The sequence below is a fragment of the Macaca nemestrina genome, chromosome 3 (assembly GCF_043159975.1).
Source record: "Macaca nemestrina isolate mMacNem1 chromosome 3, mMacNem.hap1, whole genome shotgun sequence".
NCBI lineage: Eukaryota > Metazoa > Chordata > Mammalia > Primates > Cercopithecidae > Macaca > Macaca nemestrina.
Window position 1 is genome coordinate 136,335,658 of NC_092127.1, and position 23,265 is coordinate 136,358,922.

At 38.4% G+C, this 23,265-nt stretch overlaps 2 long non-coding RNA genes across 2 annotated transcripts in view; one reads left to right on the plus strand and one right to left on the minus strand.

The window, feature by feature from the left end:
* Positions 1–1,389, plus strand: part of LOC139362396 (uncharacterized) — a 50,098-nt gene extending 48,709 nt beyond the window's left edge. The window contains exon 5 of the long non-coding RNA XR_011621228.1: positions 1,002–1,389. This is a non-coding gene — a long non-coding RNA (uncharacterized lncRNA). The remainder of the gene's footprint in view (positions 1–1,001) is intronic.
* On the minus strand, positions 75–21,463 carry LOC139362397 (uncharacterized). The gene is made up of 3 exons (XR_011621229.1): positions 21,377–21,463; positions 6,654–6,904; positions 75–268 (listed from the first exon to the last, which is right to left on the minus strand). It is a non-coding gene; the product is annotated as an uncharacterized lncRNA (long non-coding RNA).
* Positions 21,464–23,265: the final 1,802 nt, after the last annotated feature.

Below are 23,265 nucleotides of genomic sequence, written 5' to 3' on the forward strand. Positions count from 1 at the left end.
CGCACAAATTGTGGGTGCCCCGCACTGAAGAGAGGAAAAAGGGTTAATTTGAATTTTTACAGAAAATTATGAAGTATGTTGTTTAAATAAGATAGTCCAAGATCATACAGCTATAGGACGTTACTCAAGGCTTGAACCGGCAGTTTATGACAAAGCACTCAGTTCTGAAGAATGACAGAGGAAGAAGGACCTGGGGCCAATGACAGCTTCTGAGGGGAAATCATGTTTCTGTTTAGTCTTGAAGAATTCACAGAAGAATTCTGCATCCCTGGTAGACAAGACAGGTGAGGACATTTCATGTACAAGAAAAGGAAGGAAAGAGACTGTGAAAAAAGAGATAATTACAGCGACTCTTGATATCTAATATATCAAGTCCTCTTTCTTTGTTCTTTGTTCCATTGGGTAATTTTCTATATACATATTGATATCAACTTGTTTTAATCAGATAATTGACGAACGAAACATATTTTTTTTTTTTTTGAAGCAGAGTCTCGCTCTGTTGCCCAGGCTGGAGTGCAGTGGCACGATCTTGACTCACTGCAAGCTCCGCCTCCTAGGTTCACACCATTCTCCTGCCTCAGCCGCCCAAGTAGCTGGTGTTCCGGCCCCTGCCACCACGTCCGGCTAATTTTTTTTTTTGTAGTTTTAGTAGAGACGGGATTTCACCGTGTTAGCCAGGATGGTCTCCATCTCCTGACCTGGTGATCCACCTGTGTGGGCCTCCCAAAGTGCTGGGATTACAGGCGTGAGCCTACAGGCGTGAGCCACCAAGCCTGGCCGGAAACATAACTTTTAATAGCCTCAGAAATAGACTACTGTATGGGCATTTGATACGAAAGAGGTAGCATTATATAACGTGGAAAAAGGTGCTGGGACAATCGAGTATCTGTACGGGAAAAAATCAAATTGGACCCTGTCTCGGATGCTGTGGTGCCCTTCCCAGTTTTCCCCTTCAGAATGGTGACACTAATTGTTCCAGCTGCAATATTGCTAATTGACAGGTCGCAGCTGAATCACTCCTCAGGAATTGCCCTTGGCCTACAGGAGCTGCCTTGCTGAAGGCTGTGGTCCCTCCCTGAAGGCATCTCACATCCAGAGACTGGCTGATGTGGGGATACAAATTCTATCAATTTGAGACAAGCTGAAAGCTCCTACAGGACCTGCTGGGGCCTCTGCTGCATATGCTTCACCATTCAAGTTTCTCCTCTGCCCAAATCTGCCCTCCTCACCTTTTTTCAGGTATCGTTCCCATGCTCATGCTCCAATAAACCACATGTTTACAAATCACCATCTCAGAGATCCTCCCAGGGAGGTTTACCTAAGACCCCTAACTTACACCATACCCCACAATCAGCGCCAGGTAAAGTAAAACTAAAGTACAGAAAGATGGAAATAATTTGCACAAGGTTACACATCTGAACAAGAATAGAGCTGAGATTTAAACCTGAGAAGTCTGGCTCTAGAGTCTCTGCTCTTAATCCCTAATGGCAAAGAAAATAAACCACTTATGACTGCGTGGAGTATCATGGATGAATTACACAAACATACTGTGGAGCAAATGAAGCAAGGCACAAAAAATACAAAAAGTATGATTTCACTTATGTGAAGCACAAAACCAGGCAACATAAGTTGGATTGTTTAGAAATGCACACACAGAAAGTAAAGGTATAAAGAAAGGCAAAGGAATGACTATGGAAAAAATCAGGAGGTGATTACTCAAAGGAAACAGGAAGAGGTGAAATAGGGAAGAGGGTTTTGAGAATGTTGGTAATGTGTTATTTCTTTATCTGAGTGGTTGTTACACATATGAACATTTACCATTTATATGTGTTTCACGTTTATAATAATGGTTTTAAACTATAGGTATGTGTTCTTTTCTTTTCTTTCTTTCTTTCTTTTTTTTTTTTTTTTTTTTTTGAGGCAGAGACTCATTCTTGTTGCCCAGGCTGGAGTTTAATGGAGTGATCTCTGCTCATTGCAACCTCCACCTCCTGAGTTCAAGCGATTCTCCTGCCTCAGCCTCCCAAGTAGCTGGGATTTACCGGCATGTGCCACCATGTCCGGTTAATTTTTGTGTTTTTAGTAGACGAGCTTTCACCATGTTGAACAGGCTGGTCTTGAACTCTTGACCTCAGATGATCCACCCTCCTCAGCCTCCCAAAATGCTGAGATTACAGGTGTGAGCCACAGCACCCACAGAATTGTCTGGAAATTGAAATATTTCCAAAGTCACTTCGTGGAGCATTATTTAGGGCTAAACAGAACATGAGAATCTCAGTTTTCCTCAAAGTTCTTTGTAGAATAATCTTAGTTATATTTCCAAAATTATATTTGATACTGGTTAATAAAGGTAAATGCTGCTATCTGATCTCACTTATAAATATCTAAACTTGCATTTGGTACTAAAATGTTGACAGGCACAAGTTTCTAGTGGAAAGCACATCGGACTATGAGTTAGGAGATGTGAGTTCCAGTCCTAGTTTTGAGTGCATAGCTGTGGAATGGAGGTCAAGTCATTTGATTTCCCCAGACTTTTGTTACAACTGTAAATTAAGGTGGTTGGAAGGTAACTTCAAAGATCCCTTCTATAATTCTATTCCTTTGAAAGTATTCTAGAGTCTAAATTTGTGTTTCTTGTGACATAGAAGAATGTTTAGATTATGCACAGATGGTTCACTTAGAAGTTTATTTGGGACAAGCAGCCAGCACTTTTCTGGAAAAAATTGTCCCTATTTCCAGAGAAATTTCAGGGATATTGCTCAATTGTCAACAGAAGCAAGGGAAACCCAAGCATCTTATAATTTTTGTCTTTAAGGCTTCTGCAAAATTTTATGGTGAAGGCTGAAGAGAAAAGACACTTAGCATATCTTTCACAGGGTTCTCTACTGCAGTCTCACCTTTCACCATGGATTTCTTTATTCCGTTTTTTAAAAAAATTGTAAGATATGTCACATTCACCAAAAAAGTGAAAAGAACACATATCTGGCTGGGTGCAGAAGCCTTCACGAGTTGTCTGGTTATGAGCAAGCAACTCTGAAGTCCTGGTGGTCCAGAGAGGTGTTGCTTCTGATCTCTTTCACTATGGAGCCATAGAGAGCTGAACTTCCCATCTCCCAGTAGAGCTTTGAGGCACACGTTTTAATGTGCCTGCTTTCTCTGCTGCATGGCGTTAGGCATCTCGGAGGCAACATTCTGAAACAAAACTCATCAGTGCAGGATGAGCCTTTAAAATTCTTTCTTTTTCTTCCTGAGATTGAGTTTATACAGCATGGAATGATAAGGGAAACAGACACTCTTGTAACATAATCACACATGATATGGCCACAGATCTGAGTAGTATGAAAGATCTGATTACCTTGCAGGTACTACTTACCTCCAAGAAAGCTCCCTCTCATTCTTTGCTCCTATGTCATTTGGCAGGCAAAGAGTTAGGGATAAAGGGCTGATACTGGGGTTAAAAGGAGGGAACCACTAGAAGTCCTGAGCAAAGGGGACTTCTGGTAGAAGAAAACAGTAGGATGAGGGATATGAGGTTCCTTAACCAACTTTAAGGAGATGACCAACTGAGTGAACCAAAAGTCAACAACTGTGACATTGCAGTAGTATGAGAAATGTGTGCCCAAGGCAGTGACTAGGGTTCAGACACCATTCTGGACTCCCAAGTCATTCCCATCTTATATTTTTGTAATTATTTCCAGATATTTGTCAGACTAAGATTTAGGCCATGTGGGACAAGGATTGATCTGTTTCCTGTCATCCTCAATGGGAACACAGTTCTGGAGGCTCCACATATATTCAGTTTACCAACTCTACAAGCACATGTTATGCATCATATATCTGAATAGGGCTCTGAGAGCCACAGATAACACAATTCTTTCTATCAAGGAGCTCACAGTGTAGCCGAGGAGGCAACAGGCTATCTGACAAGGAGAGTGCCAAGCCCTTCTCAGGCTCTGGGATGGGTCTCAGGGATAGCCCCTGTGTTAAAGAGTGTACCTATGAGTTAAAATACATAATCATGAAAGAGAAAAATGAAATGGAGTGTTAGACTTGGAGTAAGAGATTTGGAAAAAAATTCTAGGAGAAATAGTTGAAGAGTTGAAGTTGAAAACAAGTAGTTATTTTTACTTTGAATTTAATTATCTTTCTGAAAAAAAAAAGTTTTCTTTCAATTTCTATTTTTTTCTTCTCACAGCTTTTACATTGTTGTGCTTTGAATCCAGTAAGTGCATAAGGAGTTGGGGAAGGACGTTTGGGGAAGGGGCTGGAGTACAGTTTTAAAGGTTAAGACTTCCAGATGGGACATGTAAGCATACATATATAAGCATTTATTTCTTTCAAATATGATTTCTTGGGCAATTAATGGAATAACACTTGAATTAAAGTCATTTTATGATAACATAGAGCAATGGAGCATGACTAGGAAAAACGAAGAATCATACTCTTTCCTATCTTGATGCTTGAATGGATTCTTGAAAAACTGTAAGAAGAGGTAAACTCATCATTTAATGGTTTAGAAACCTAGCCATCTCTGCAGGCGTTTATCAAGACATTTCAGTTGTTTGGTTTTATGAAAGTCTTTGTTTCCATTATTATTGCAAAGAATAAACTTTTATTTGTTCACTGAAGAGTTTCTAAAGTGTTGGAATTTTAGCAGCAGGAAATTCATTTCCCAACTTGCACTTACCACGTAAGAGGCATCAAATTGCTCATGAATTAGTAGGCTAAAAGCCCTTATTGTTTCCTGGTGGGACACTTTCACAGCGCTGGAGAAAACTGAATACCAAATGTTGTTCATCATGCGTCTTGGGACATGTTACTGAGGGTCTGAGATTTACATAGAATTTATAGGAGGCAATGCCACTGAGTTAAGTAGGGAGCAATCTAGATCCTAGAACAATGCTGTGGAGTCAGAAGGCTGTGTCAACAGTGTCTACTGTGCTGAACCTTTAGCTACTACTTCTTTCTCACATGCACTGAGTCGGAAAATGCTGTTTCATGGGCTGTAGCTACTTGTCAGGTCACTGACTCAACAAACTGAAATATTAGCCAAGGAAAATGTTGTGCAATTCCAGTTGCTCACTCATAGCACAATCTGTAGCCTCAGATTTGCCAGTCTTAGTCCACTAAGAGGAGCCAACATGAGGTAAAAGGAGAAACAGTCTGACCTTAGCTATAAAGGACAACAGGATGCCAGCACGCTAGGGTCATGCATGCTCTTTTCCTCTTTCATTGAATTGGTGGGCCCATGACTAATTTATGCAAATATGACATGGAAAATAATTTCTTGAAGAGAGCTCCTTTGTGCCAAATGTTCCCTGGTTTTCTTTTGGCCTGGCCTATGGATGATATTCACTTATTTTAGGGTCAGGCTTCCAATTTTCCTGCAAGACAGGGCCAAGAAATGTTTATTTCACAAAGAGGCCAAGGTCTGAGATGCAAGACTACGACTGAGTGAGGCCCCAGAGCAGGATGACAATAGAAGATGGTTTCACTGGCATTCCATTCCTTTCTCCTCCCCACCCCCAATCTCAGAGTGGCCATGGTTCACTAAAGGAATAGTAATTGTCATCTAAACCTGGGAACAGTGGTGCTTGGTACTTGAGGGATGAGTCATTTAAACTTATTCACGTTCCCACTGGAAAAACTCTCTTCTCTCAACTCACAGGATATGAATACCAACTCCCTAAGGTCATTAAGATATAAGAAGGAACTTTCATTATAATAAAATCAAGTATCTAGAAAAATTATTCTGCAATAGGAGAATGATAGTCCCTTGGTTCTACAGGAGCTCACTGTTGTTCAACAAGTGTTTCCAGGCATCACTTACAGTCCCTCTGAGTTCTACCTGAAATGAGGTCTGAACATACTGCTCCTCCACCTGCTCTGTCCTGTACTGGGTGGCTCTATTTTTTTTCCCTAGATTTCATTCATTTTCTTTTTCTCCATCTAGTTAGCTCTGTTGGAAGAATATGTTTGTCCTAGAGTTTGTTCTCATTGGACTGCTTGGTGAAGGTGGTTCTTTTAACACAAACTATGGTTCTAGAAATGAAGCATTAAAAGATCGAGTATTTATTCCACATGGGCTAGACATCCCTTTCCATATCTTGAACTTCTATAGCATTCTGTATACAAGTAGAAATTCACAGTAACTAGCTCTGGGTCCACTTTTATTGCTCCCAATCCATGTCTACTGGAAACACTGAGTTCTGAGCAATAACTAATGTCTGCATGCCCTGGTGAATGAATTATCCTAAGTGAAGGTGGAGAGAAATAGCACTTCACAAAGCGGAAGGGACCTAAAAAATAAATCTGCCCCATCTCTCTCAATTTCCTGATGAACAAAGAGATATTCAGAGAAGTTACTCATTCACAGTTGCTTGTTGGTGGTAGCCAAGTGCCTGATATCCATTTCTAAGGAACTGTTAGTTACACTATGATGTCTATTGTGTTAATATTATGAAAAGGGCTGCAATAAAATGTATTCACTTCAACAAATAGTTATTGATTCTCCCCTATGTACAACTACAGTTTATGATATGCTGGTCACAGACCTCAGTGCTCGGGATACCCACAGTCATTGCTCTCCTGGAGTTCACATTTAACTGAAGGATAGATTACAAGAAAAACACGATTTGTATTATAGTTATGACCTTTAGTTGTCACACTATGCAATGAGATAATTTGCACTGGAAATGGCTGGCTGCGTGTTGCTCTACAAGTGTAGTGAGCATGTTATCTTCTGTCTTCTGTGGCATTCCGAATTTAAAACACTCTGCTTTATGAGTGCATGCTTTGGGCCAGGTATCCTGTTTTCTGGTTCCGAAGATGTGGTCACAGTAATCATGGCACGTGGCAGGGTAGGCTGTTTAGAAGGCATGCTAAAAAGGCATGCAACAAGCAACTGGAGGAAACGGGAGAGAATGTAAAAGAAGAAAGTTATCCAAAACCAATTGGGAAAATTTGTTTTACAGTATTTTAGATTATATATATATATATTTTTTGCTAAGGAGTTATAGTAAATCAGAGTGTTCTGTAAATATTTTTTGTATAAAAATTAATTACCTCATGAAATAGAAAATAAAGGAGTTGAGGGGAGCACTGAAGAAACTTCAGCAATGTGACCACTGGAAGGCGGCTTCTCTGTGGAAAGGCCTCGCCGTAACCCTGGTGAAATAACCCCTCAGACCATCTGCCTTTTTTACTTTTGATTTCAAGCTTTTTTTAAAAAAAAAAACCCAACATTCTACTAACTGGATTACAGCCTAGAACACTGGCGTTCTGAAGGTTTTAAATAAAATATTACTAATGCCACTACATATAAACCAAATTGTCTGAATTTTTCTAGGCAGCAACTGTGTCTATAATAGTGACTTGATGATTTAGACAAAAGTAATCCGTCAAAGAAAAGTTATCCATGTATTCCACATATGCCGTGCTAAATATTCTTTCCTCCACAGACAAGACCTAGTCCTTGCCCTAGAGTAGCTTATATCCAGACAGAGAAACAACATGAGATATTTACTCCCGGTCAGATATTCTTAGTAGCAAATCAGACTAAAGGCCACATAAGTCCAGAACCTTAGTTTCCAACGACATAAATCCAGAAAATTTGTACACTCTAACTCATTACACTGATGCAAATGATTATAATATGTATTAGATGTATAGATTACAGACTTTTGAGAAGTCACAATCAGGATCCTATTTGAGTTAAGTAGAATATCTGTTTAAAACATCTATATTGAGTACCTACTATGTGGCATATAGTAGATGCTCAGGAGAGATGTTTGCTTGCTATTTACTTTGATAGATCCCATGAGGGCTCACATTTCATGATGCTTTACAGCAGGGGTTCCATCCCCGGGCCTGGACCAGTCTGTGACCTATTAGGAAACAGGACGCACAGCAGGAGGTGAGTGGCGGGTGAGCAAGAAAAGATTCATCTGTGTTACAGCTGCTCCCCATTGCTTGCACTACCATCTGAGCTCCACCTTTTGTCAGATCAGCTGTGGCATTAGATTCTCATAGGAGCACAAATCCTCTTGTGAACTGTGCATGGGAGGGATCTCGGTTGCACGCTCCTTATTAGAATCTGACACTTGATGATCCGTTACTGTCTCCCATCACCTGCAGATGGGACTACCTAGTTGCAGGAAAACAAGCTCAGGGCATCTACTGACTCTGCATCATGGTGAGTTGTATAATTATTATCTCATTATATATTACAATGTAGTAATAATAGAAATAAAATGCACAATAAGTGTAATGTGCTTGAATCACCCCTAAACTGTCTCCCCACTCCTTGTCTGTGGAAAAATTGTCTTCCATGAAACTGGTCCCTGGTGCCAGAATGGTTGGGAACCTCTGCTTTATCGCACTCAAGATAAACAAAGTGCCTGCAGCCAAGGATGTGAGTCATCAGAACTAGCTGGAAGAACCACTTTGAGAAAGAAACTACTAGCACAGGAAAGCAAAAACAACTTCCTCTTGCAATCTTACCTGAAGAATTTCTGTTGGAATTTTCTTTTCCATTTCTTTCTCTTTTTTATTTTCTTTATAAAATTTTAAAGTCCGTTTCACAACTTGCATATAAAGAATGTCTATTAGAGGTGCTCCACTTGGCATTTATAGGGAAGCCAGGCAGTCCTTGTTCTTAGGATAAACACACTTTATAGTGAATTTTCTTTATCCAGCCCAGCAGGCTGGCTCTTTCCTTGGGAATAATGTCGGGTATGTGATTGTTCCATCTTCAGATCCTGTATCAACCTGAACATGCTCTTCCACCTTGCAGCTTTCAAAACCAAAGACATGGCTCCCAAACTAGCTACTTTCCAAATCTATTTTAATAAAGGTGCTTCAGGAAGCCGATGATACCAATCCACAAAACAATTTCACAGGGAGAACTGGGTCCGTTGTCTCAGCTTTGTATCTTAGCAGCTTTGCAAAAGATCATTTCCCAGAGCCTAAGTTTCCAATGACGTAAATGCAAACAATTTGTAAAATCTAACTCATTACACTGATGTGGATGATTATAATATGCATATTGATCTCTATATTCCTGACTTTTGAGATTATAATAAAGCAAATGTTACAAAGAAGGTGAAAATGCAAATATATATTAAGAATCTGCTCTAAGCTAGGCATGTGCTGGCTTTATATGTGGTTCTATTTATTTGATTTTAATACAGTTTTATAAGAAGAGAGTATTAGTTATATTTGATAGGTAAATAATGAGGACTCAGTTATTTAGAGTCACGCAGGCAGAAAGCAGAGGGATTGGGATTCTACTTATAAACCATTTGACTTTATACCTATGCTGTTTCAACTGGACTAGGTGGCTGCTGCCAACAATAAATCACACCATCAGAGAATCTCCTAGGTAACTGTCTCACGAAAATGCAATTTCTCTGAACAAAGAAATGACAATTTTTGGTCAGGAGAGACATTCTGAAACTATATAAAATTATACAAGGATCACTTACCTTCTTAACAAATATTGTTCTGCCTGTGATCCTTTTAGAAAATAGAAAGCAACAATAGAAAACTCCAGTGGAGATTTAAGAATTTAGTTCAGAAGATTACATTCCTTTAGATTATAGTTGAGCAAAAATTGGTGGATTATTTATTTAAGAAAAAGATTAAATCTCTGACAACTTACATAATAAAAACTACCATACATATTGATATTTCATTTAATAAATATCAATACATATTGATATTTAATTGATTCATTGAAAAAATAGAGAGATTGGGCAAGGTTGCTAAAGATCAGGTTCACTCTGACGAAGGTCTGGTCTCTCTGATTTACACCATTGCTTAAGTTATTCCAAAATATGCAGCCTCTTTTTAAGGTAAATAACTATGAGACCAGTGTGAGAACATTGTGTTTTCTTTCCAGGATGCTGAATTGAATTGACGTCTTTGTAAAAAGGGAAATGAGTTCTCTGGCTGGGTTTGGGGAACAAACCTCAGACTATCAAGAGTTCTTGAATTTTAATTTTAATTGTGACCAGTGCCCTGAGCAATTGGTTTCTTCTAGGCCTGGGATCACAAAACAGTGTTGTATAAAATGGAAAGTGCAATGCTTTTTAGGTAAAATAACTTTTCCCTTCCTCTCTTCCTCCCTTCCTCCCTTTCTCCCTCCCTCCCTTCCTCCCTTCCTACCTTCCTCCCTCCCTTCCTCCCTTCTTTCCTCCCTTCCTCCCTTCCTCCCTCCCTCCCTTCCTCCCTTCCTTCTTTCCTCCCTTCCTCCCTTCCTCCCTTCCTCCCTCCCTCCCTTCCTTCCTTCCTTCCTTCCTTCCTTCCTTCCTTCCTTCCTTCCTTCCTTCCTTCCTTCCTTCCCCCCCATTTTTTTGGCAGGGGGCTAGTATGTAAGACTATATATATCAGATAACTCTTTGGACTACATTTTAAAATTTTCATCTGATAATTTACTTCTGTTTCTGTGTGGTAAGAATGAGAGCTCTCAATTATTTAGCACTAATTGTGTGCCAGGTTCCATCTGAAGGCTTGACAAGAGTTAACTTAATTATTTGCCATATTTTGAGGTAGATACTACTGGCACTATTTTTTAGACTGAGAAAGGAGATGTAGAAAGGATAAGATGTTGTCCAAACCCACATTGACAGTAAGTTTTGGAAATGAGTCTTTAATCCAGCAATATCCAACTTTAGAGTGTGTTCTTAAGCACTACTCTGTAAGTTTTAAGCAGCTCCTTTATGATGTCATTGAACCGGGTTTTCCAATCACATTACACATGTGGAGATTAAGACCCATAGAAACAATGACAACACTTTCATAACAGTTCATCTGTGTTAACACACAAATCCTCAAAGCAACGCTCCAAGTAAGTGCTCTTTTTATCTCAGTTTTATGGATTAGTAACTGAATGCAGAGAGGTTAAGCAACTTGTCCAAGATCACATAGGAGTAGGTAGTAGAATTGGGATTTAAATCCCAGGAATTGGGTGTGCTGTGGGAGCATGTAATCTTAACTACTTGGGAGGCTGAGGTGGGAAAATCGCTTGAGCCCAGGAGGCAGTGCTGGGATGACAGGTGTGAGCCACTGCATTGACCTCATATAAGGAGGAAGATTTTCCAAACACTGATGAAACCTCTAACAACATACTCTGCAGTTTATAGATCGTTCCTACCTAGAATTTAATTTTCATATACATACTGTTTCTTCAAAGCATTAAGAATGTGCAAACAAGACTTCCTGGAAAAGTAAGGCATGTGGCATGCACAGTCGTGAGCTTCATGCCAGGAGGGCAAGGAACACAATCACCTGGGCCCATGAGAAAGGAACTCTGATCCTTCCCTGTCCTTTCCCAGAGCAGGGATCCTATCATTTCTAAGAGAAGGGCCATTGGCAGCCTCTAGTTCTCAGAACCGTTTGTCTGCTAATGAAAATGAACACACTTGATTTTGTACAGGTTAGTGTGAGATATCTATTATTTCCCCAGTGAGATATCATGTTGGCAGTTGGATATATTCAAGTCTTGAGTCAGTTGATACCGAGTAGATAGATAGATAGATAGATACATAAATACATACATACATAGAAAATATTAACAGCAAAACGATGCTGATGGCTCAGGATGTGTGTTGAGACAGACAGAACTGGGTTCTGTCATTCAAGCTGTTATTCACACCCAGTGTCACCTAAGCCAAGGTTTGAGCTGCAGTTACTTCAACTGTGAAATGAGGTTTCCTTCAACAGATATATATTGAATGCCTACAATGTTCCAAGGACTGTTCTAGGTACTGCATAGAGCAGTGAAAAAAAAAAACCTGACAAAAATCTTCACCTTTCTTAAGTTTATATTCTAGTGTATGTGTAGGAAGAAGGAGGGGAACATGGAAAGTCAGTTACTAAATTGGTGAAAGGGGAAAATATATAGTATGTCAAATGCTTACAAGTATTAAAGAATAAAATAATGCAGAGAAGGTGAAAGGAAGTATCTGCTGCAGGAAGAGATGAAGAGCTGAAGATGGTGACAGTTAGAATTATAAATAGGGCAGTCAAAAATTGTTCACTGAGGAGCAAAAATTCTAAGGCAGGACAGGGAGGGCAGCTGTCTGAGAGAAGACCATTTCAGTAGAGGGAAACAGTCTTCAGCAGAGGGAAGAGCTAGTGCAAAGACTCAATGCCTTGTGGTATAAAGGGAAAAAAAATCAGTGTGGCTGAAACAGACTGAATGGAAATCAAGAGGGCACGGAAACTGCAGAGGGGTTGAGGATGTCACTGCAGTTTTAGGCTGAGCGACTGGAAAGATGGAGCTACTGTTTACTGAAATGGAAAACTCTTTGGGAGGAGTATATAATTTTGGACAAGTTAAGTTTGAGATTTCTATTGCTGCCCAAGCTAATTGTCAAGGAGCCATTTGGATAGTCATATCTGCAGTCAGCAAAGGAGACCATACATGTGCAAATTGTCAGGTTTTGAGGATATTTATAGCCACAAAAGTGGGGATAGGTAGAGAAGGAAAGAGGTCTCAGTTTCAAGGGATTGGAGTTGGCTACTGTTAAGAAACCTAGGAGGAACCGGCAACAGAATGACAGAGAAACCAGCAACAGGATGGTAAAGAAAATTCAAGAATGTGTGGCATCGGGGAAGCCAAAGGAAGAGGAAGAGAAAGTAAGCTTCTGCGTGAAATGTTGTAGATAAGCTACTTTCTTCACAGCATTACAGCATGAGTTAAATAAAATGTTATTTGTACAAAACAGCATAATATCTGGCACAGCACTACAGGTAAAGCTTGTTTTCCTTTTCTACAATGAAGTTTTAAATGAATATTTAAAAATGTATTTTGAACTTCTCAAAGCAAAATGTAATACCATTTATAATTTCATAAAGACATTTTATCTGCTAATATCAGGACATCATTTTCTCGAACACAATGAAACTTTTTAAATGTGAGAAAATAAAGTATTTCTTAGAGATATTTCATAAAAACTTAAGATAGACTCTTTTTGCCTCATAAAATTTATGCATAATTTCATATAAGGTAATAATGAGAAAATCAGATCCAATATAAAGAATTTTGTTTCATAATCAAATTTTTAGAAATAAGTCATCTTACATATTAAAGAATAGCTAGAAGGAGAGAGCAATGAATTTTATGTATAAAATTTATGTATAATAATTTTTCCTTATAAAATTTATGCATAATTTTATAAAAGGTAATAATGAGAAAATCAGATCTAATATATAGAATTTTGTTGCATAATCACATTTTTAGAAATAAATCATCTTATATATTAAAAGATAGCTAGAGGGAGAGAGGGATGATGAAAGAAGAAGAAGAAGACATTTTTTATACTTTGTGTGACACGCTCTGCAGGGAGCTTTATGTGTGGATCTCTTTTAGTCTGCACATTAACCCTACAAGTTGGAAATGGCTCTTCTCAAACACTGGAGGTAGAGCAGCCCCAATGTACCTGCTACTGTGATGCCTTCCATGTGAGTATTTTCTCCAAATGCTAATTTGGAGAAAACAATTAATATGAGGTGAGACGCTGTATTACTTATTTGCCCTGAATAATGAAAATAACCCCAGGCTGGAGATAGGAATTTGTCCCAAACAATGTCTTCAGCCACCCCTCCAAACAAAGTTTGAAAAGGATGTGAATAAGTAAATGCAGAATCAGAATTTTCTCTCTCTTCTGGCCTAAGTTCTTCATTTCTTAATTGAAGATAACCAAGGTCAAATCACATAATCAAATGACAGAAAATGATTCCAGAGACACAACCAGGCATATCAGATCTATCTCTTCTTGACTTGTGATGTCCACACACAACACCTATGAACAGGTGCGCTCAGCCTACTAAGAAATGCACTCATCATGTGTCATCTACAGATTTTCTCAAGACTAGAACATTTGTGAGCAATGGTCCCAAGGCTTTCCCTGTGGAGTTGAATACACAGATTGAACATAGACATTTTGTATAATCCTAGTGACTTGTGGATACAGTTTCCATAGAGCACTAGGTTCTCCAAGGCCACAGTCACTAAGTGGGGTTCCATGGCAGGTGTAAAATCTCATTGGGTGATTGTGTCATGCTGTGCTTACAGCACTATGTTGGTGGAAAAGAGAGGAAAACCTATTACTGAAATCTGTGCTATTTTACATGATATTTTAATTAGTTATTTTTAGAACATCTTTCCTTCTAGAATGCAAAACCCTCTGAGGGGCTGAGAATATGTCTACTGCTACCAAAATTGTAACCCCCATCATCTAGTACAGAGTTGGTATACAATAAACATTTGCTGCGTGAATGTATTCTGCTTCATTCCAGAGGCCTACCAATTCTCAATTTCACTGTAGGCTGAAGAGCTGCTCACATAGAATACTTTTAGTGCCTTTCATTTTCACCAGTTTAGATCAATGGACAGAGAGATGCTGAATTACTGCTCTAGAAATATAGGTCCACATGCCTTGAACTTCAGAATATTAAATTAGAGGTGAATGTTGAGTCTACTAAACTGTATAGTCTGTAAAGGCAGGAACTGTATTTATCTCACTCATATTTAATCCCAAGAGTCTTCATAGTACCTGGCCCATATCCATTGTTCAATAATTGGTTTTTTAAATACCTAATTTATTAAACAAGGTGTTTGATTGAACAGCAATGACAAAAGTGAGCTTACTCAGTCTTAAGTGCTAGCAGTAAAAACAGTCACGAGGGGGCTGGGCGCGGTGGCTCACGCCTGTAATCCCAGCACTTTGGGAGGCCGAGACGGGCGGATCACGAGGTCAGGAGATCGAGACCATCCTGGCTAACACGGTGAAACCCCGTCTCTACTAAAAAATACAAAAAACTAGCCAGGCGAGGTGGCGGGCGCCTATAGTCCCAGCTACTCGGGAGGCTGAGGCAGGAGAATGGCGTGAACCCGGGAGGCGGAGCTTGCAGTGAGCTGAGATCCGGCCACCGCACTCCAGCCTGGGTGACAGAGCGAGACTCCGTCTCAAAAAAAAAAAAAAAAAAAAAAAAACAGTCACGAGGGGCTTGCAATGAGCTCCACTGGGGGGAATTTTTCTTCTTCACATTTTTGTACAATGAATGGACTCATAGGACACAGCAGACACCCAAGAAATATTATTTTAAAGTATATTATACTCAAAGAAAACCAGGAGTGTCAAAAGACTCTTAATTAATAGAAAACTGCTGAGTCAATAGGATAGCTAATGTAAATAAATTGTGTTCAGAATTTGATTTTCTAAAATTAAAAAAAAAAATTAGTGCTATCTTGAGTATACCAGATGTTTTAAGAATGGATTTGTGAAACTACAGCCATTTAAATAATATCTTGAAATTTTCAAATATCAAATCTTTCTTGAATTATGTTCTACACAGTGATTAATCAAAAACTAAATTAGATATTAATTCTCATTGTAGAAAGTAAGTAGTCTTATAATATATTTGTAAAATTAACATTTTAACCTTCAATTATGTCTATTTGGATAGAAACAAAGTTAGAGCTGATAGTGACCCTACTGAGGTCTGATAGGGTCTCTTAATGTTGAAGAAGCAGTAAAATCAGTAATAGCTTTCATCCCCCCCCAGGAACTGTATATGGTTATACTTTGTTATACCAGTGGCTTCTTAGACTTGTGAACCCCTTATGGATAAAATCCCAGTAAGAACAGAATAATAGCCCATGAATCTAGCTGTGTCTCCTATTTAACTACATAAAGATACAACTATTTTATATATACACACACACACATATATATACACACACACATGCACACACACATACATACATACATACATATATATGTATTTTTTTTTTCAGAGACATCTGGCTCCATTGCTCAGACTGGAACTTTCATGTTTTTTTAAGCTCATAAGGGAATAATTCTTAGTTGCTGGATGGAGCTCAAGAAGGGTCAGTGAAGAACTGCAAAGTGGCCAAAATGCCAGGCTGAGCTGCTCTTCAGTTTGGATGCTTGCAACAAAAATGAAACAAAACAAAAAAAAAAACGAGCAAAAAAAATCACTTTTTGTTCTGCGAAACTTTACTTTTGGAAACTTACCAACTTGTAACATAAGGGAATTAAATGAAGATAACAATCAAGTGAAATAACTGGCATAGCACTTGGTTCTAATAGGCTTCTATAAATGCTGCTTCCCACCACTCCTCTCTCTTCCACCTGTTTCACCTTTTGAGAACCCTGAATCATGACTTCCAGCTACATTATGCCTGGACATCATGACTGTTCAGCTTACTGAAGGGAATGCCTTCTGATGATTGACACTTACTATCTCTTTCTTACTCCTCTCCCTATCCCCTTGTCTTATTCCCTTACTACTCTCAACCAGGAAGCTGGAGTAGCTGAAAGTAGATTTCTTCCACATGAAAATGCCTAGGTCACTAGGCACATAAGAGGTGCTAAGTAATTGATAAATAAATAAGGAGAGAGAGAGAGAGAGAGAGAGAGAGAGAGAGAAAGAGAGAGAGAGAGAAAGGAAGGAAGGACAAAACCTAAGATAGTATAAGCCATTACTAACCTGTGATGTTAGATCTAAGACGTCAGAGAGGAGCTGGAGTGTGGTGATTCCACCACTGTGATGCCTTGTAGTGGTCACAGTGCAAGTGCTGGGTATAGATGTCATCTAAACTGGAGGTATAAGACCTATGTCATGTGAGAACAAGTCTGTTTGATATCAGGCTTCACCTGGTCAAGCCCCAGCATTGACCATTATTCCAAAGAAATAAAAAATACTACTCTGCGAGATCAGGCTCAAAGGACAGGACTTGAGTTTAAAATACACTTCTGAAAAGACTCAAAATCAAAGATCATGAAGTTGTGGCTAACCTGGAAAGAATGCTTATGGATTTGCTTTTTAGTTCTCAGAAAATGAGATGAGCAGGGCATCAGCTGAAGTTGAGAATGATTAAATGTAGACACACCTAAGGAGATTACTACTTTTTACAGTGATTAATGCTCTTAGTGAAGTAACTCTTCCAACTTACCACTTTGTAAGAGGTTTATACACATTCACAGCTGCCCCTCTTCCTTCAGCAAACCAATGGTATGGGAGATACAGCACTTGACTTGGAATCAGGCAGTCTGATTTAGAATCTGGCTTTTCACTATCAGCTATATTAGGATGGTAAGTCACTTAAATGCTCTAATCCTTGTTGTCCACTCCACTCCCCCATTGCAAAATGAGGATATAGTAGTTTCTGCTGGTGCCCATCCATCCTTATCCCCTTTCCCAGATCAGTGCACCCACTCTCCAGCTACCAGAAGTGCTGGCTGATAATGGCTGACAGTTGCCTCTTTGCCAGGAGAAATGTCCTTGTCTGGAGAAATGTCCTTGCACCTCACCTCCTTCCCCTGATAGCTCACTGGCAATGAGTAGCCAACAAGAATGATGGGGAGTAGTAATGTCTATTTCACAGAGTTGTTAGGATGAAATAATTTAGCATACATGAAAATGCTTATGATGCTAAAGTAAATGCTGAAATAATAAAAAATAAAAAACAGACCAGGCACAGTGGCTCATGCCTATAATCTAGGCACTTTTGAAGGCCAAGGCGGGAGGATCACTTGAGCCCAGGAGTTCAACACCAGCTTGGATAACACAGGGCAAGTCCTGTCTCTACCAAAAAAAAAAAAAAAAAAAAATTACCCAGGTGTGGTGGCACATGTCCATAGTCCTATCTACTTGGGAGGCTGAGGCAAGAGGTTCACTTGAGCCCAAGAAGTTAAGGCTACAGTGAGCTGTGATTGGGCCACTGCACTCCTGAGCAACAGGTGAGAACCCATCTAAAAAAATAATAATAATAATAAAAAAGGAACTAAGAAAATTATAGCCCATTGTTAACCTATAAAGTTAGACTCATGATGTCAAAGAAGATAGCCATAAATTTTTACACTTTCTGAGAGAATTCTGGTGGAATGGAGGGCATATCCAATTCAGAATGACAGTGTTTGTGTTCTCACATGTGGAACAGACATTTTACATTATCAGAAGAAATGCTGTCAAATGGTTATGCCAATAGTGTGTGAGGTAAGAGAATATTGTCCTCCATGTCAGGATGTCTTCCTTAGCAACTTCCTGGAAAACTACAAACATTTGTACTTTCAAATAAGTAGAATGTTTGGCATGGCTCATTGCTGCTCTTTACCCATTAGTAGCTGATTTGAGATTTGTTTAGGTCTTCCAAATAAGCAACTAAGAGTAATTCTCTTTGTAAATGATAGTGACCACAGTTGCACTCTTTGTTGAATGCCTACTGTATACTGATTACTCTACATACACTAATTATATCAGTTAATCCTTCAAGGGAATTACAATTATCCCAACTTTGTACACAAGGAACCATGGACTCCATCATTAAATAATTGGCTGAGGTCACACTACTGGTAAGTGTGTCAGACTCATGGTTGGAAGCTGGGATTGTATGACCATACAGTCTGTGCTCTTGCCACCATTTTCTTTAGAGCCGAATTAGGGCTGCATGTGGAAGGACGCATGTCCATATTTTTACTTTATGCGTTCACTCTTTTTTTTCCCCTCACACAACTTGCACAATGAACCTATGTTTTTCTCTCTCCCTTCAACTATGTGGTTTGTTTCATTTGTTTTTTAAACTCTTAGTGAGATTGCTAAAGCTGGGAGAAACAGTCACTGATGGGCCTCTCCTTAGGCTGCTCAGATGACTCTCTTAATTTCCATAGAGTTTGATATTTCTATGTTGACTGAGGAAACGGAGATATTTCTGACCACATATAGTAGACCAAACACTTAACTGAATATGTTTGCCTACGCTGTCTTGTTCAGTTATCAAAATAGTCTGTGAGGTAGTAATTACTAGCCCCAATTTGTAGATGAGAGACTTGGGGAGAAGAAAGATTAAATAACTTGGTCAAAGTCACATGGCGGGCAGCAGGTCTAGGATTTTTTTCTAATGCACTTAACTCCAAACTCTGTGCTATTTTTATTGCACATTGCTGCATGTTGCCTAAATACCTGAAAGCATTGTTTCCATTTTTTCCCAGTATTGGTATCTTTTAAGAATAATAATTTCAGTTCTGTCATTTTATTATGATCTAGTGGTAGCACAAGGAGGAAGGAAAACTGTCGTCTCAGAGAAAATGTGATGTTGAAAGTCTAAAGAGTAGATTACCTTTTAAGTGTTTTGGTTTCTAAAGAGAAAAATGTGAAGTCATTGAGCCATGAAAAGAAGCTGACTCAAATCTAAAAGATTGTTTTGAGTATTAATGTTCTAGCAAAATGATAGTGGTTTGTGGCAATTTCCTCCTTTAACAAAGTCACAGTGGAAGGACTAGAATAATTAGAATTACACCCTGGTCTAATCACCAGAAGATGGAAGAGAAGCAAATAATATGTATGAACTATTCTGAGCACAGATATTTACAAAGAACTACTAAAGGGATTATGAAAGGAAGGTGAATCAGAACTGAGGAATTGAATGGTGCAATTATTTTATATAATGTAAGAATGGGCTAACGTGAGAAACCATCCTTAATACTCATATCTTACACAGATTGGGGAAGAAGATCTTCCCGACCCTGCATGCAGGATTTCACAATATTTCAATGTTATTATGAGTACATAGGTAAAACGTAGAAAGAAGATGTGGGTAATGATATGTCTGGCAAACTTGCAACTGCTCTGCCAAAGATTATCACAAGATTCCAATAGTGGGATCAAGTGAACCTGAGTTAAGGAAGTTAAGTAAGAATGTTATTGCTAAACAGAAGTACCTCAAGTCTCCCATGAAATATTCTGGCATTACCTCCCTTTTCAAAAAATGTTCTCCAAAATTGGTTATTATTTGGGGCGTGTTGGTCATTTTCCCCTTTAAAGATGATGCTCAAACATTATGGTGCCTGCTTATGTTAATCTATTCTGAAAACGTATTTTGGGAGCAACAATGAATGGCTTATAAAAATTTTCCCTAGAGCCATGTTAGTTATATTCTTAAGAGTTGTTCAAAGTTCAAGATGCTGGCAATGATTGTTTGCTTATCAAAGTATATCTAATCTGGGGATTCGTTCAGTTAACCTTTACTAAATAGATTGCAATCTTTCTCTTTTTTAAATTCATTTTTTTGTTTGTTTTTTCCTAAGCCTGGTCAAGGTACCCTGAGTTAAGAAGCGAAATGTCAAAATGACACACCATTAAGCTGACCTAATAGGGTAGCTTAAATAAATATCATATTTAGACAGAACAAAGAGATTATTGAAAACTTTCTTGATAATACATGGTTATCCTTTAGAATTGCATATTCAAGCTTAGTTTTGTAATAGCTCATATATCTCAAAGATTTTATGATTTTAAATACAATCACATATTCCTATCAGAAATTTGAATTTAAATTCTGAAATGTAAAAAATTTCACATTTTTTGAGAGAGATGACGCAAAGGCAAATCATATCATGGCCTTATCATAGCTATACTTTGAGAAATCTCAACTTTTTGTGGGTTTTTGACTGAAGAACTTTAAAGGACTTATTTACTTTTTCTGACCTATCCCTCAAATGAGAGCAACACTGTTGAAGTTCCATTTGTAAATTCATCACTAAGACAGCTGCAGAAAGGGATAAAGAGGATGAGTGTAACCCCACCCCCTAGTTTAGTAGATGAAGAATCTGATGTCCAAAGAGATTAAGTGGCTTTCTCAAGGTCACAGAGCAAGCAAGCAATGGAGCCAGTGCTCAGAACCCAATTTTCTGAAGTCCTGCTCAGTTTAGACCACTTGCAAAGTGCTTTAAGGAAAGAAGAAATTATACAAAATAAATTAATATGCTTAATTATCAGCCTTTAATATTGCAGGACAGAGTCTATTAACTGAGATTCATCTGGTCTGCTAAGCACACAACAAGATGATTTTAATAATCAAGTTTTATAAATGGTTTATCATGAAAAATGTGGCCCACATCTTTCAGTGAAAGGGAAATAGAAGATCAAATTATTAGTTTAGGTTAGTCTACAGATAAAATTCCAAATTTTGTATGAGACTTCTAAAGAGGTCTTAACACATAGGTTAGTTCTTGTGCCACTAAAAATGTTGTCCTTTTCGACATTTAGAATCTTTGTCCACTTTGTAGGTAGAAATCTCTTGCCCATAAAAACATGGCCAAATATTTACATCTCTTCATATTGTAGTTCTATTTTAGATTTGAAATACACAACATTTGTACAAGTTAAAACTGGAGATTAGAATCTTATAATGTAGGATTTGGACAAGATGACTTCTAAAGACACATATAGTTCTCAAATCCTAAGTATGACAATGAGTAATTGTATTAATTCACTTTCATGCTGCTGATAAAGACATACTCGAGACTGGGCAATTTAGAAAAGAAAGAGTTTTAATTGGACTTACAGTTCCATGTGGGGAAGCCTCACAATCATGGTGGAAGGCAAGGAGGAGCAAGTCATTTCTTACATGGATGGCGGCAGGCAAAGACAGAGCTTGTGCAGGCAAACTCTCATCTTTTAAAATAATCAGATCTTGTGAGACTCATTCACTATCGTGAGAACAGCACAAGAAAGACCCACTCCCATAATTCAGTCACCTCCCAGCAGGTTTCTCCCATGACACGTGGGAATTATGGGAGTTACAATTCAAAATGAGGTTTGGGTGGGAACACAGCCAAACCATATCAATAATTCAGTAATTGCTGTCTCTTATGTACAATGGGATTAGTGTGATATATTTACTCATTCTGCAAAAGGAGAAAGGATCAGCAAAAGGGAGAAAAAACTTTCAATATTAATAATTATTTATTAGTGGTCTTAGTATTACAGAATCCAAATACCATAGAACTTTAAAATAGTCTGAAAAAAAAAGAGATTTAAATGTTTCTCAAGTAATTATTATTGAGAAGATTGCTGAATCTTGGATAATCATTATCTTTATAATTTCTTCATTATGCTAGTGTTGTATATTGTGCAGTTTCCTTATTATAATGCTTTATGGGCTAATGATGCAATATCGGATGTGTATCATGGATAAATGAGAAAAGCTTGTAGATTCTTAGTCCTGGAAAAGTCTTGGGAGCTCATGGAGTGTGGTTAAGAAGGCAGGCTCTGGAATTTGATATTAAAGTTTGAATCTTGCTCTGTCATATACTCCTATGGGACCTTGAGCAAACTTCATATCCTCTCTGCCTCAATGTACTCATTAGCTAATTGGGATAATAATAGTACTGATCTCATAGGGATTTGGAGAGGATTAAATGACTTAATACATGGCAAGCACTAAGGATAGTTCCTGGCACATAGAAAATACAGTGTTAAATATTCTCTGCTATAGTTGGCCAGGTTTCTCATTTAATGGATGAAAAAGTGAAACCCATCAGTAGCAAATCACTTTTTATATTTCAGAGAATAGAGCTTTGTCATAGATATAAATCTATATGATACATCTCACTGCATTCTACAGTGCATAATGGCAGCTCATCCTGAACTTTGAAAATAACTTTTTTTCAATAAAAGAATGAGTTCAGCTTGACTCATGTGGTCCAGTACAGGGTCACTCCAGGGCTGGCCTTATAAGTCGTTGGAATATGTAACTGTCTATGTTGTCTTTAGGAGATCTGGGAATGCCCCATGTCAAAAATAATTTCCACCCACTAACTGATGTCTGCAGTTTTCTTTAGTTTAAGGTGTTGTCCCCTGTTGAAACACACATTTTTCTATTAGAAGTAACACTTTAAGTTTTTAAAAATCATTTCTATAATATTGTAAAAGACAATTCAAGAGACAGATTTTGATAAAGGGGAAAGGAGAAGAGAAAATGAGGATTCCAGGCCCTATAAGTGAAGCATGCAATTGAAGTGGTTTGGGAATTTTGATAGCAGATTTCTCCACATTTTTTAATTTGTATAAATTTACAGGGTATAAGTGTGGTTTTGTTACATGCATAATTATGTAGTGGTGAAGTCAGGGCTTTTAGGATATCCATCACCCAAATAACATACATTGTACCCATTCTCCACAATTTTCCTTGTAATCAACTTTCCACCTCAATATTCCTAGAGCAACATCTATCCTGCAATTAATGAGTCTGACTCCTTGCAGTGCACTAAGCCATATGCTGGCTATAGAGGAGGCAGAAGACTGAAATGACACAGTTTCTGCCCTCACAGAGTATACAATCTAGTAGGAGACAAAATAAATGCACATGTAACTACAATAAATTGCTAAGCACAACAGAGGCATGGAAGTGAGCAGAAGTCAGTGGGAGGTGATAGACCATCACTTCTCTCC